Here is a 13365-nt window from a genome sequence, read left to right on the forward strand (position 1 = left end):
TAGTTGAGCACTGTGCGTTTATAGCTGTTAAAATTATAATTAAATTCAATGCGCTGCTCAGCAAAAACTAAATGTAAATTTTATGCCATAAGAGTGTCTATATGAACGTGCAACATTTTTTTGCAAAAATAAAATAAAAATGCAACCACAATGCCACTACTGCCATGGCTGTAACAGCAGCAGCAGCAACCCTAACGTAATATTTCAATTTGTAGCACACTCGAGCCAAGATACAAGGTAGCCAAATAGAAGAGCTCACACTTAACCTTCGGCTGATGCTGCTGTTGCTGCTGAATCACATGGGCCTGACCTTCATCAAATGTAGAAAAGGTAAAAGCAGACACTTAACCCAAACTCGTAAGTCGTGGCTTATGTTACTGCTGCTGTTGCTGCTTTCTTGTGATGTTTGCCAGGCAAATTAAAAATTCAGCACAAAACAAAAAGCTGCAGCAGTGGCAATGACTGCCAGCCTCAATCGTAGCCAGAGTCGTAGCCACAGTCAGTGGCACTGGCATGCGCTGCGTACCACAGCACCACGTGAATTGTGGGGCAACCGCTGCTTATGGGTCTCTAGCTGTCTCGATTTCACTTCAAATGAGAAAAAATGCGCAAGGCGAAGCGCGCGCAAAAAGTAAATTAAAAATTGTGTCTGTTTATTTACACAACATTCCAGCCAAGCAAACGGCAAAAACCTGCCACCAAACAGCGGGTGGCACCGCCGTTGGTAACTAACTCGCTTGCCACAATTGCGAGCACTTTAAGGCTAGCTGCCAATTTCAAAGCAACCTTTAAGCTTAACGGCAGCAGCCTGACGGGTCCGGGCTAAAAGTCAAGGTTGCTAATTAAGTGCCTTATGTTTTGTTCTTATTTCCATATAAATGTTTGTATATTTATTATTTTTCTTTTGGGTCAAACACATATAAAGACGCTTTCCTGCCACAGATTTTGTCTGCTGTGCGACACATTAAGCGCATTTAAAAGTGTGTATGTATATATGTATGTGTGTGTAAGTGTGTATGAGGGCGTGTCAGTGTGCGTGTGTCTCGTTTTAAGTCCTGAGCTTAGCATCAATTTTTGAGGGATTTATGGTTTTTATTTGGCCACCAAAGTGCGCTGTGGTCTTGCTTTGTGGCACATGTACAATCAACACGTTCTGCGCCCCCACTTGGGTAGGCATTGACGCGTAAGCTGAAACTTGTTTCGTTTAATTAAAAAAGCGGCAACCATTTAAGCTAGTGTCGACTGTAAAATGATTTCGTATTTTGCATTGCCAAATAAATCATGAATCAACATTTTAAAGAGCTCAAGTGTAGCAAAAGTATATTTATGTACTACATGTGAGCCCGGAGCCCATCATCTATCAAAATTCACTTTTCATAGGGCGCCAGTTAAGCAGTACGCAGCTGTCTGGCAGACGGTCTGCCTGCCGCACTGACAGTTTGGCATAAATTTTAACCCGCACGTAGTCGCAATTTTAATATAATAGCGAGCTAAGCATAGGCCAACCCTCTTTGCGCCTCTTGGTACGAGGCATATCAACGACCTAGTAAGCATCTTTATATAATTTCATGAGGCTGTCATCTCTCTCTCTTCCTCACACACACACACATACACACATGCAGTAGAGACACCTGGCGATCGCTCGATTCGCGCACTTTGCATAAATTTGTTATGCATATAAAATTAAAAGCATATTTTGAGGCGGAAAGCAAAGCAAAAAGCTTACTTTAGATAGATGCTGCTGTTGATATTTGTAATTTGTACTTCTTTTAACTGCCAGCAACAGCGGCGGCAGCTTCAAAAGCTGCAAGGCAACACACACAGCAATGCCCGTGTATCTTTCTGAGATACGCAGTCAGCAAATGAGCAAAGTTTCGTTTTGTGCTCGTTTTTGATTTTTTGGCCCGTCTGCTCGCGGCCTTTACTTTCTTGACTGCTAAAAATATCCGTTTCTTAGCTGTTTGCCTCTGACAAACGGCAAAAAGTTAACTTCAAATGGCAAAAAGGAAGCAAGAAATATTAAAAATACGCGCCAGAAATAAACAGAGGCCATCGGTGTTGATAGCTATTAACATGCGTGTGTGCGTGTGTGTGTGTGTGTCTACACCCCCGCGCATGTGTATGATATTCAAATGAACTAACAGCACATACACACACACGTACACGCATAGGTAACTTTAATGGCAGGTGCTGAGGCTCAAATCAAAAAGCGTCAGCGCGTTGCGTGTCGTTGCGTATGTGTGTATGTGTGTGTGTATGTGTGTGCGACTGTGTGTGTAAGTGTTTGTGTGAGCAACAGCAACCGCAGCCAGCAACAACATATGTAAATATTTCGCCACAGCGACACACTCGACATTCATTTTTCCACCACTCGCAGCCCGCGGCTTAAGTTTGCGTTTTTATTTAATTGCGGAAATTGCGGCATCGCGTTGCCATCACACACAGCACACAGCACACACACACACACAGCCTTATAATTTCTTTCATATGGCAACGAAGCATTGTAACATATTTTTATGGCCTTACATTTTTCTGCTTTCATACATTTTCGTGTGTGTCTGAAGCATTCTTTAAAAAAAGCTAAGGCAGATATGAGTTCAATGCACACATGTGTGTGTCTGTGTGTGTTTGTGTATGTGTGTGTAAGTAAATTGAGTCAAGTGTGTCATCTTCGTCTTGGGGTTGCTCGCTTGACAAACCAAACTAATTAGAAAGTCACTTTGCTCAGCCTCAAATCAGTAAAATCGTTGGGCATAAAATTAAAAAATTGTTGCGCTGCCAACTCTTGGTATGGCATTTGATTTTCTTTTCTTTTCTTTCTCTTTTTTTGACGAGCCTCGTCAAACGATTGAAGATCTGCGGATGGGGCGCAAATTTGAATACCTTATTCAATTAATTATCTCAATTTTTTGCGCTTTGTTCATCCCCAGGTAAGCTGCTACATTCTTGACAATTTCAAACCTAATTTCCCACTTTCCCCCTTTGCGGTTGTGCTTAAGATCTCTGGGGGCAGGCAGCATATTTATATAATTGCTGAATCATGTTCATTAAGTGGCACACGGCGTATATGTAACTCGACTTCAATGAGCCTTTTATTGATTTCAATTAATTGCCAGCGATTTGCGGCCCCCACTCAAACAACAATGCCGATGCACAATAAGTAAGTGAATTTGAGCCAAAGGACAAATGGCTGGCAATCAGCTTATGAGTAGCTTATGTGAGCCGATGCCAAATATCGATACTCGTGATTGTTGCTGTTTTAATGTGTTTGCGCGCGCTCTTATCAAACCATTACGATCTAAATGACACTTTGACAGGGGCACGGCAGCGGGTTGCGACAGCGACAGCAAAAGCGACAGGGGCAGGAGCAGGGGCATGACTTTACCTGGCTGGTCTTTGAGTTCGGGTTGTTCTCGTTGCTGCACGCAGTCGATGACGGGCAGCGATAAGCGCAAGAAAAATCGAAGCAGCGCTCCAACACACACACTCACATAAACACACACACTCGAACACGCACACCTACGAGTCGCGACACACGCCACTTAGCTGTTAATATTTAAAGTTGCAGCTGTGGCAGAAGGAAGAGGAAGCCAACAGCAGCTAGCACGCCGCGCCACACACAACCGGAAGCGGAAAGCTCTTCGCCTGCGGAAGTGTTTCGTGCGCGCAACTTTATATAAGTTGTTGTCGCTGCTGCTGCTGCCGTGCTTGTTGTTGCTGTTGTGCGGTGTGTTGCATTCTCGTCGCTGAATATTGCACGGTTCTCTTGTAATGACAAAGCAGCAACAGCCAATATACAACAACAACAACAGCCGAAATGAACACAATTCGTTTAAGCAGGCGACACTTGAGCGCATTTTTATTGCCTGAGCCACTAACGAACTCAGGACAGCCCAAACACAGTGGAGCAACAGCTAATTCTACTTTAAAAAATCCATTTCCTCCAGACACTGGCTGTACTATATATAAAAAACTTTATTTTTCTGAATGATTAACTGACTGATCGGAGATCAAATTTAGAACTGGCGTAATGTAAGATTATGCTAAGACACGTTCATGGAAAAGTGCAACCAATAATGTAACTGTAAGAAAATAAGGAAAAAGCCAATCGTTTGCTAAACATAATACAGTGGTAAATGAAGATCCTTTGTTGCTAACTTTCTTTTTTTGGTGAACAGATTTGTAGTCAGATAGTTAGTCAGAAATAAATTACATATATGGATAAAGTAGCTTATAAAAACCCAAATACATTGTGAACAATGCGAATTTTTGCCACAATGCGACAGTGGCTTTACCTAGGTGGTAACACACAATTTTTGCACAGACTGTGCTGCCTTTTAATGGCAATCTCCTGGGTTAGCTGATAGTTTCCCATTGCTTCATTTTGCCAATGCTGCTGCAGTTGCTGGTGCTTGTTTCCAGCCTCATTTCCGCGCCATCCAAGTCGATGATTTTTGTTGACATCTTGTTGGGCTGCATCCGCCTGCTGCCTCTCAGCTTCCTCTTGCCGCCTTGTGTTCCGCAATCAGCGCAGCTGCTTTGCATATTTTAACTTGAGTCGCGTGTCATTGCAGCTGGAAAACATTTTGCAGCATTTACTTTTGCAGTCATGTCGCATCCTATTTGTGTACCATTTTCCCCTCGATAGTTTTATATTTTCCCTTGTTGACACATCGAAGTATTCTTTGTGATGCATGCATTCATTAATTTTCCTTTCAAATATGGGAATCCTAAGCCAATTCAGCAAAAACATTTCATGTGATAAATATTCTGTGCATTCGCATAAATAGGTAATTACTCATTACTCATTATATAATTGTGTGGTCTGGAATTAAGTGTGCTTTTAATTAAAGCACACTCTCAAATGCGTTATACAATTATTGATAAAAAATGTTTAAATTATGTTTATTAAAAAATACTTTCTCACAAAACGCTATAAAAAACAAGCACACTCATTTTAAAAATTTTATCGTTTCGCCACACAATTACTAAATTGAAAAATAAATTATTGGACACTCGAACAGCTGAATATTTTGACAGGGCAACAATTAAATCAAATATTCTGACAACTGCCCCTTACCGTCCGCCATGTTGGGCAAACTAACTGCAAGTGCTGCATCCACAAATAAGCTGACAATAACCTACACAAATGAATCTGCTGCAGTTAGTTTGAGGTCAATCCTGGCCATTTGGACAGCCGGCCAAAAGGGCAACGGCTTTCTTATCAAATGCAACAACAAAAAATTGTCTAGAGTGTAAATTGATTGACGACACACATGGGTCGACATTACACGAGCTCAGTTAATAGTTAATTAGCTTACTCAAACCCAAAACTACAATACACTTTTAGGCAAAAGCTTACGACGGCTAGATACCCTGCACGCAAATTATATATGCTAATATGGGCTAAAATACATGCTTATATATTTAGCTATCAAACCCATATATAACCCAATTGGATCAAAGATATTTAGAAATCATTTATTGGATGCTAAACTAACCATTCTTCCAAAATATATTGTGTTATATTTATATTTAAAATAACTAAGGCACACAAACTCTTAGTTATGATTATTTTGTGGTATAAACTAAACTAAACGGAAGTGATTTTGACGAGATTGAAGTGAACGAGTTGATACTGTATAGATACACACGAATTCGCACACATGATTCGTGTACGCTTATAAATAATAACAATTCCGCTAAGCCGGATGCCGAAATAACAACTTCCTTTTGTGTAAATGTTGAGCGGAAGGTCACATGCCACTCGCCTGGCTTATCACATGTGTGTGTGCGTGTGTGTGTTTTTCTATATGTGTGTGTGTGTGCGTTCATTTATGATTGAGTGCGTTCTGTAGTTGTAGCGTATACTCCACGTACGCGTGTGTGTGTGTCGGTGTGTGTAATGAGCGCTTTGGCATGTGTGCGTAGCCAACAAGCTCGGCAAATATCGCACACATTCGCACACACACACACATACACCCATTCTCAAAATGAAAATGTCAAAAACAACTACAACGAATTGCGTGTTGCTTTATTTTTGTTGTTTATATAACATATTTTTTTTTGCATTTTGCTTTTGAATAGGTCTACACATCATCCAAATGTTCGCGTTGTAGTTGCCAACCCTTTTTTGCCGACTTTTGTTGCTTGTTTTTTGAACTTCCGTCTGCCATGAAATATGTAGCTTTATTTTTGCTATATGAATCCAGCCGCATGGCTGTGAATCCGTGTATGTGTGTGTGCTTGTAGGATATGCGTATGTGCGCCTTTCAATTGTCGCAAAGTCATGCCGCGTGTACATGTGTGTGTGCGCACATATAGCAGAAATTTAATTTAAATTTGCACATCAAATTTGTATATAAATTTTTAAACATGCGCAGATCAAAAAATAAAAAAAAAATAAATAAACAAATGCGCACTTTACAATTCCTGTGGCCCTGTACAACAAATGAAATTTATTAAAGCAGAAGCCAACTGCTGCCCAAGATTTTTTAACTATTTGATGTCAGTTAAATTTATGTTTAACTTTATACAAATTAGTAATTTGATATTAAGCTTCATTTCAAGAACAAATAAATACGTATTATATATTAATTAATTTTTATATAAATCACATTAATTATGTTTGTATATACGAAAAAATACTTCTGCCTGGCTCTGGTTCCCTGAACTGAAACTATATCCTCGTTGTCCCAATAACATTTATATAAGCTTAGTAAGGGCATCAACAGCGAGGGTATAAAAAATGTAAGTTTAAATCATTCATATAGCCATTTGTGCGGTGTGACATTCTCATGACGCTTTACGGGTCCGGTATGACATAATAAACGCAAACATTTGACAGGCGACACATGTATGCGAAAATCTCAGCCAACTTTGCGGCACATGTATTAATTGGTCATGGTCGAGGGGTGACAGTTCTTGTGGGCGTGTCAGTTCTGTTAACTGACCTGCAAACTGCCTGCCTGCTGGTCGACAGATAGTCCGCAAAAAGTTTGCCCTTAGCCTCACGAGGGGACACAGTAATTCCTGCCTCAGAGCCAAAGTTTGGGTGTCACCGAATTGGTAGCTATGACGGCTTAGGCAAAACTTTCACAAAGTGATTATTATTGTATGGAAAGTTTACGGGTTGCTTCTAAAAAGAAGAAGTGTATGTGGGTGTATGTATAAATGGTGTGGTTACATATGTAATAGGTAAAAACAAAAAACTTACTGCGCACAAAGTTTTTGGGCCAAATTGCCATGCAAACTATTGCACAACAAGCCAACACGTTGACGACAAGTACAACAAAAATAACAACCATAAAATCTGGCAAATGCTCTGACGATATAATGCACTAAAACCAATTAAAAGTCATTTAACATGAATCAGAAGCACGTATTTCAGGCAGGCCAGCTGCCTGGACCTGGCCAAATGGAGTAAGTGGGTTCAAGTGGTTGATAGTTCAAAAGTGTTTGCCCAAATACGTGAAGACACTCCAGAGAGAACCGAAGTCTGCTCAAACGTATGAGTAGCCGGGCTTCGCTTAGCTGCCGACTAGCTAACTAACTGAGTTGGCTAAAAGTTTTAGCCATAAATAACATAACTATTTAAGTGCCTTGTGCTGCAATCATCTAGCATTTTGTAAAGTCATATCTTATGGGGCCAGAAAACAGCCTTGACCAACAATCGTTGTTGGCTCTGTTTCAAAATTGAAATGTCTTCATTGACGGTTAAAGTGGCAGCAGACTTAGCGCGCCAGAGCAAAGGCCGAAGCAGTAAAGTGGCCATTACTCTAATTAACCTTATTTCGTTCTCAATTACAAGTGTAAGAAACCAAAAAATAACAAATACAAAACAAGAAAAGGAAAAACAACAAGAACAACAATAATCTGGCCGGAAAACAAGCAAACAAAGCAATACAATTGCCTTAAAACATAATTGTTATTTTGCGCCATTTTCCCTTTTGATTCGGCATTCGCGTTGCCGTTGCCGTTGCCGTTGCCTACTTTTGGGCGCAGCCAAAAGGCAAATTAAGTTTTTGCTCTAATTTAGTCTGACGCACGCCGTAACAACAGCAGCAGCAGCAGCAACACCAGCAGCAGCAACAACAACAACAATAACAAAGTCTTTGGTTTTGTTTTCAAGACGTAGCCGCTTTTCTTTAGCTTAATTTACCATTTTTCACTCTTATCGCGTGCCTTTGAGTTAGACAGAGATGGAGCGATCTACTGGGAGGGGGAAGGAGCACGCGAATCGGGCCATAAAAGTCAAGGCAGCCGGCAAATGGAAAACATTTGGACCTGGCACTGGCAGCTGCCTTAAAGTTTAAGCTGCAAGCGTAACAATAATTTAATGCGACGCTTAAATTGTTTGTAAAATGTTCAACAACCGCGCAACGCTGCACGTTGCTTGCCACTTGCCACTTGCTGGTTGCCGCTTGCCAACTTCCAGTCGTACGCCAAAGTTAAAAAGTGGAAAAGTTTTCTTTTCTATTTAACGTAATTTGCCTTCATTTGCGTTAGCTCTGCCGCCCCCACCAGCTCCTGCCAAATATGGACTCACTTGCTGGCCAGCGAATAGCTCTGCCTGCCCCCCTCTCTTGCCTTCCCTGCTGCTCTCTCAAGATACTTGCTGCTTGGCATATGTTGCCCTTGTCTCATAATCTGGCATATTTCCCTGTGCCATGTGCTTTTCAGCTTTTGTTTTTCTTCCGCTGTTGTTGTTGTTGTTGTTGTTCTTGTTGCTGTCGTGACTGTGTCACTCCCCTTGTGTGACAACAGCAAGAGACTTGTGCTTGGGCTACTTTTTTGTGTTTTTCCTCCTTTTTTTATTTTGGCTTTCATTTTTGTGGTTAAGCAAATGTTTAACAAACCAAATCGCAGATTTGCATTTTATGCTTGGCTCTTGGCAGAGGGAAAATCAGACGCTGCCAGTTTTATAGCCCCGGCTGGTTGCTGTTTATTGTTGCTGCCTTTTCCGCTTGGATAAGCGCCGCTTTAATGCGCGTAATCGGGCTTAGAATCAAAAGATGCTTAACGCTTAGAAGCCGAAAAAAACAACAACAAAAATAAGAGCACACCAGAAAATGCTCTCGACTTGATTTCATCAATTGTCTGTGGCGACAGACAGACGGAAAGGCAGAGTTAGCGCCAGAGCGAGAGATTCAGATAGACATAGAGCTTAGCTGGTAAGCTGCTTAACGCAGGACTAAGGCTTGCCACTGCCACAGCTGCCACTCTGGCAGTCTGGCACTATGGCACTGGAGCGCAATCCTTTTGAGGTTGCCTTCATTCATTTCATTTGCTGAGAAATATCCCATTTCTGTGTCGACTTGCCTGTTATTTACACTTGGCTTCGGGTATTCATGCGACAGGGCTCTAGACAAATTATTGACACGCTTAACACACACACACACACACACACACACGCACCCTTACTAGCTCACCAACTAAACAGCTCGGAGTAAATTCATTGTTGCATGCCTCGGAGGCATGAGAATGAAAACATTTTCACTTATTTGCTCAGAAATTGGATAGCAATCGAACTGAAATTGGATCTCACTCATTTTTGTATACACTTCAAGTGGCGGCCAATGCATTGTTTTGCTTTTAACTGCCTTCTGTTGTTGTTATTGTTGTTGCTGTTGCCGGCACATAAAACATTTTCCGGCTATTTGCTGCTGTGGCGCCCCTCTACTCATGCACGACCACTTGGCGGCGTTGCTGCTCCCCGCCCGCCGTCATTCTCTTATTATCGTAATAGAATTTGCCAAATTGAGGTTGAAATGCTTTCGGCCTGCCCCTGCCCCTGCTCAGCCCGTGCACCCCTTGGCACTTGGCATCCGTTTATCGTTTGATTGTTTGTTTGCCTGTTTGCTTGTTGGCTCACCCCTCACCGGCCCCCGGCCTCACACTTCATAAACTCCTTCATAGTCTCCGGCTGGGCTTCGGTTTCGGTTTCAGCTTTTGGTTGTCCTGGCCGTTCGCAGTTTACTTGATTGTTTGCTTATTTGGCGGGCCTGCGCTTATCAATTGCCGTTTTTATTGCCATTTTGGCTTCGACGTCGTCGTTTATTGAGTACCAAAAAAAATTCATTGCCTGCTTTAGGGCGAGCGCGCGGCTTCGAAACTGCTGGGCAAGCATACTACAACTGGAACGAACATTGGAATTCATTGGAGATTTGGCTGCCATTAACTCGGACAGAGTGCCTGGTGCTGTCCCTAAGCAATTCGCTTGGATTTTATTTAATTGTTTATCTTGTGGCTATTGTTTGCTTTGCGGTGATTGAATCGCCTTAGTCAGATGTGCCAGAATTATGATTGATTTGTCAGCTATTATGTGGCCCAGGTAGATATGACTTTACAATTATACACATATTTATACTCAGTTCATTTAAGCTACCTCAAAACGTTGCGAGCTACCCTCGCCGTCTATTTCTGTGCAGTTAAAGCAATTACAAACTGGCTTACAGGCAAAAAGAAACCATGTCAGCCTCAAGCACAACAGCTCAAGGCTTGTCATGCAGGCGATGCGTGTTTATAAACTCCAAAAGTGGGGCCAATGCCATTGGATATATGTCACGTCGGCTTCGAGTGGCGCCACATTCACAATGATGACGTTAGCGACGGTCGTTGGTCAATCGGTCAACACATCAGCGCAGCGCACACGTTGCGTATGAGTAACCAATTCCTCGCTTCACTTGCCACAAAATGTTGCAGCAAAAACAAGCGAGCGAGAGAAAGAGACTGGGCACCGTTACATGACTTTTTTGCACTATAGCATTGTTTCTATGGGGCTTTCGTCAAGAATGCTGTAGACACATACACATGCAAGTCAACACACCAACACACAAGGGAATGAGTACTCTTGCTGGTTGCGTTTCCAGGCAATTTTAGATACTTAATCTTGCACTCAGAGAAATATTAGGTATTCTATATGGTGGCGGGCAGAGAAAATAATAATATTTTAAGAAAATTATTTTCTCTTTAGATTCTAGAATTTTTTTCTGGTATCATTACTATTTTTTACTATTATCAGTTTCAAATTTTATTTCATTTTTGTATATCCCGCTTTTTCTGTTAGAACCCTATTTGCAGCTAAAAATATTGTTTGACAAAATTGACATATAGTTTAATTATGTTTAGGGGAATGTATGCCATAAATAAACACACATGAACTTGCAGAACACTTAACACTCTAACAGAATTGTGTAATCTTACTTTCAGCCGCATTGTTTCTCACAGTGTAGTTCGTTTTAGCGTTTAGCCCTTGCGTTGTCGCTGGCTATAAAACTATTGGTTACCGTTGACTTGCCACCTCGATTGTTTATCCTGTTGTTCTTGTAGTAGTATTTGTTGTTGTCATTGTTGGTGGTGTTGGTATTTGTGTTCTGTGTTCCACTTGCTCGTCGCTTGTTGCTGCATACATTTGGATTCGCCTTGTTGTGGTGTCGTGTTGTTGTCTCTCAGCCGCCATAATACCAAACTATGCAACACAACTGGAACCAGTCTGAACTTGTCTCTGCTAAACACAGACATACGCACACACAAATACCAACAAACGAGAGCTGCTCCACCTTGAGTACATCAATGCTAGGCATATCATTTCAGCTACCTCTCCTAGCTGCTGGCAGACTCTAATTAGAGCGGCCATAAAATGCAAAATGGTTGAGAGGGAGCCAGGAGGTACGGTTAGTTCAGCTCTTTAGCAGAATTTAATTTTGTGGCTTGAAAATCAATTGAGTATACATTTGGCTCCATTAGTAATTTTAATATCCAGTACTTATAGATGTTTGCTCTGATTAACATGAAATTACACTCAATTAGTATGGGAAATGGAAGAGAGAGAAAGATAGGGATAGAAAGTAAGGGATAAAGACCGAGAGGTTGATTGAAAGGAAGATAAGGGACTGTTGTTGGCCTTGGCCCTTGGCTGTGGACTGTCGGCATATTGGACTGCCTTAAGGTAAAAATCTCTGGCACTGCCATGACAGCTGGCAGAGCCTCAGTTCGGATACACATCTACAAGTACACACACACTGGTTGACATTGACATTTTGCCTAATGCCTTGGCAAGCTTAAATTGAGTCATACTGTGTGCACTGACAAGACGAGACAGACAGCCAGAGACGCAGTCACTCAATGAGTGGGGCCCTCCGTGGAGGAAAGGAAGGTAGTCAATCGGTATAAATTATTATGTCAGCTCATGACAGCACAAGCAACTGCTGCCCCAGCGCTGGCTACAGCCAGGCGGGCCACAAGGCTTAGCGGCAGGAATTAGTTTTGACACGCAGCAGGTTGGGCCAGGGTAGACATGGGCAGACACCTCTGGACATGAGAGCTCTGTGTATCGATCTATAATTAAGATAAGCTTCAGTTGGAGTGTCTACCATGGCTTCATTATGGCCAAGCTCGTATGCAAAGTGAGCTGGAGCAAGGGGCGAAGCAGAGGCGTAAGGGTCGCACTTACGGTCAGATAGCAGCTGCGTTATTTGTTTATGAAATTGACCTGCGATTATCGCTGCATACAAAGTTGTGTGTGGCACCGGCCCATAAATTACACGCCACACGTCCAGGCGATTGAGCGTGTGGGCGTGGCAATACCGAAAGCAACTCCATGAAACTTTAGCACAACTAAACGCCAAAGCGTTTTGTAAACTTGTTCGAATTGAAGTGAAGCCCACACGCGTAGCATGAACTGCAGATGACTTCGACTTTTGTATAACCACACACCGTACCCTCACACTCATTCGGAAACGTGCCCAAAGGATATGCAGCAAAAATCCGCTAACACATTTTACGCACAAGCTGGATGAATACAAAAAAGAAGTTGGTAAAATGTATAAAACTTTCGCATTGACAATAAACGCGAGCAAGCTGTAACTGCAACGGGGAGCAGGCGGGCGTTGCGAGCGGCAAATGCAAAGTGTTTGGCACTGCTTTCCAAATAGAGTCAGGCACATCCAGAGTACCATTCCCTGACTTCAGATAAAGCCCGCAGGTTGCAGACGGCCCAATGTCATGAGAGAGAAAGGCTGCAAAATAGTTTCTGTTTGGCACTTAGTTGCTTGAAAGTTGCCCAAAGCAACGAGATGGAGTGCTTGGTGTAGTCTGTGCGGGATGCGGGGCTAGTTGGGACTAGTGCATATACCTTTATGGCAATGGCAGACAAAAGCACACGAAATTCAATGAGCTGCAAAAAGCAGCTAAAGTTGCTGCTGCCAGATTTACGCCAAGAAAAATGTCAGCCAGTCAGCGAGAGAGAGAGTCAGCCAGGCGGTCCGACCTGCAGCCTGCATAGTGCAGCCTGCAACTGCACACAGCACACAGAGCAGAGGACACAGGATACGTAACCGGGGCAGTGGAAAAAAAAACTGTATA

Source organism: Drosophila novamexicana, unplaced genomic scaffold (genome assembly GCF_003285875.2).
Source record: "Drosophila novamexicana strain 15010-1031.04,08,12 unplaced genomic scaffold, DnovRS2.1 tig00000108-arrow-pilon, whole genome shotgun sequence".
Lineage (NCBI taxonomy): Eukaryota > Metazoa > Arthropoda > Insecta > Diptera > Drosophilidae > Drosophila > Drosophila novamexicana.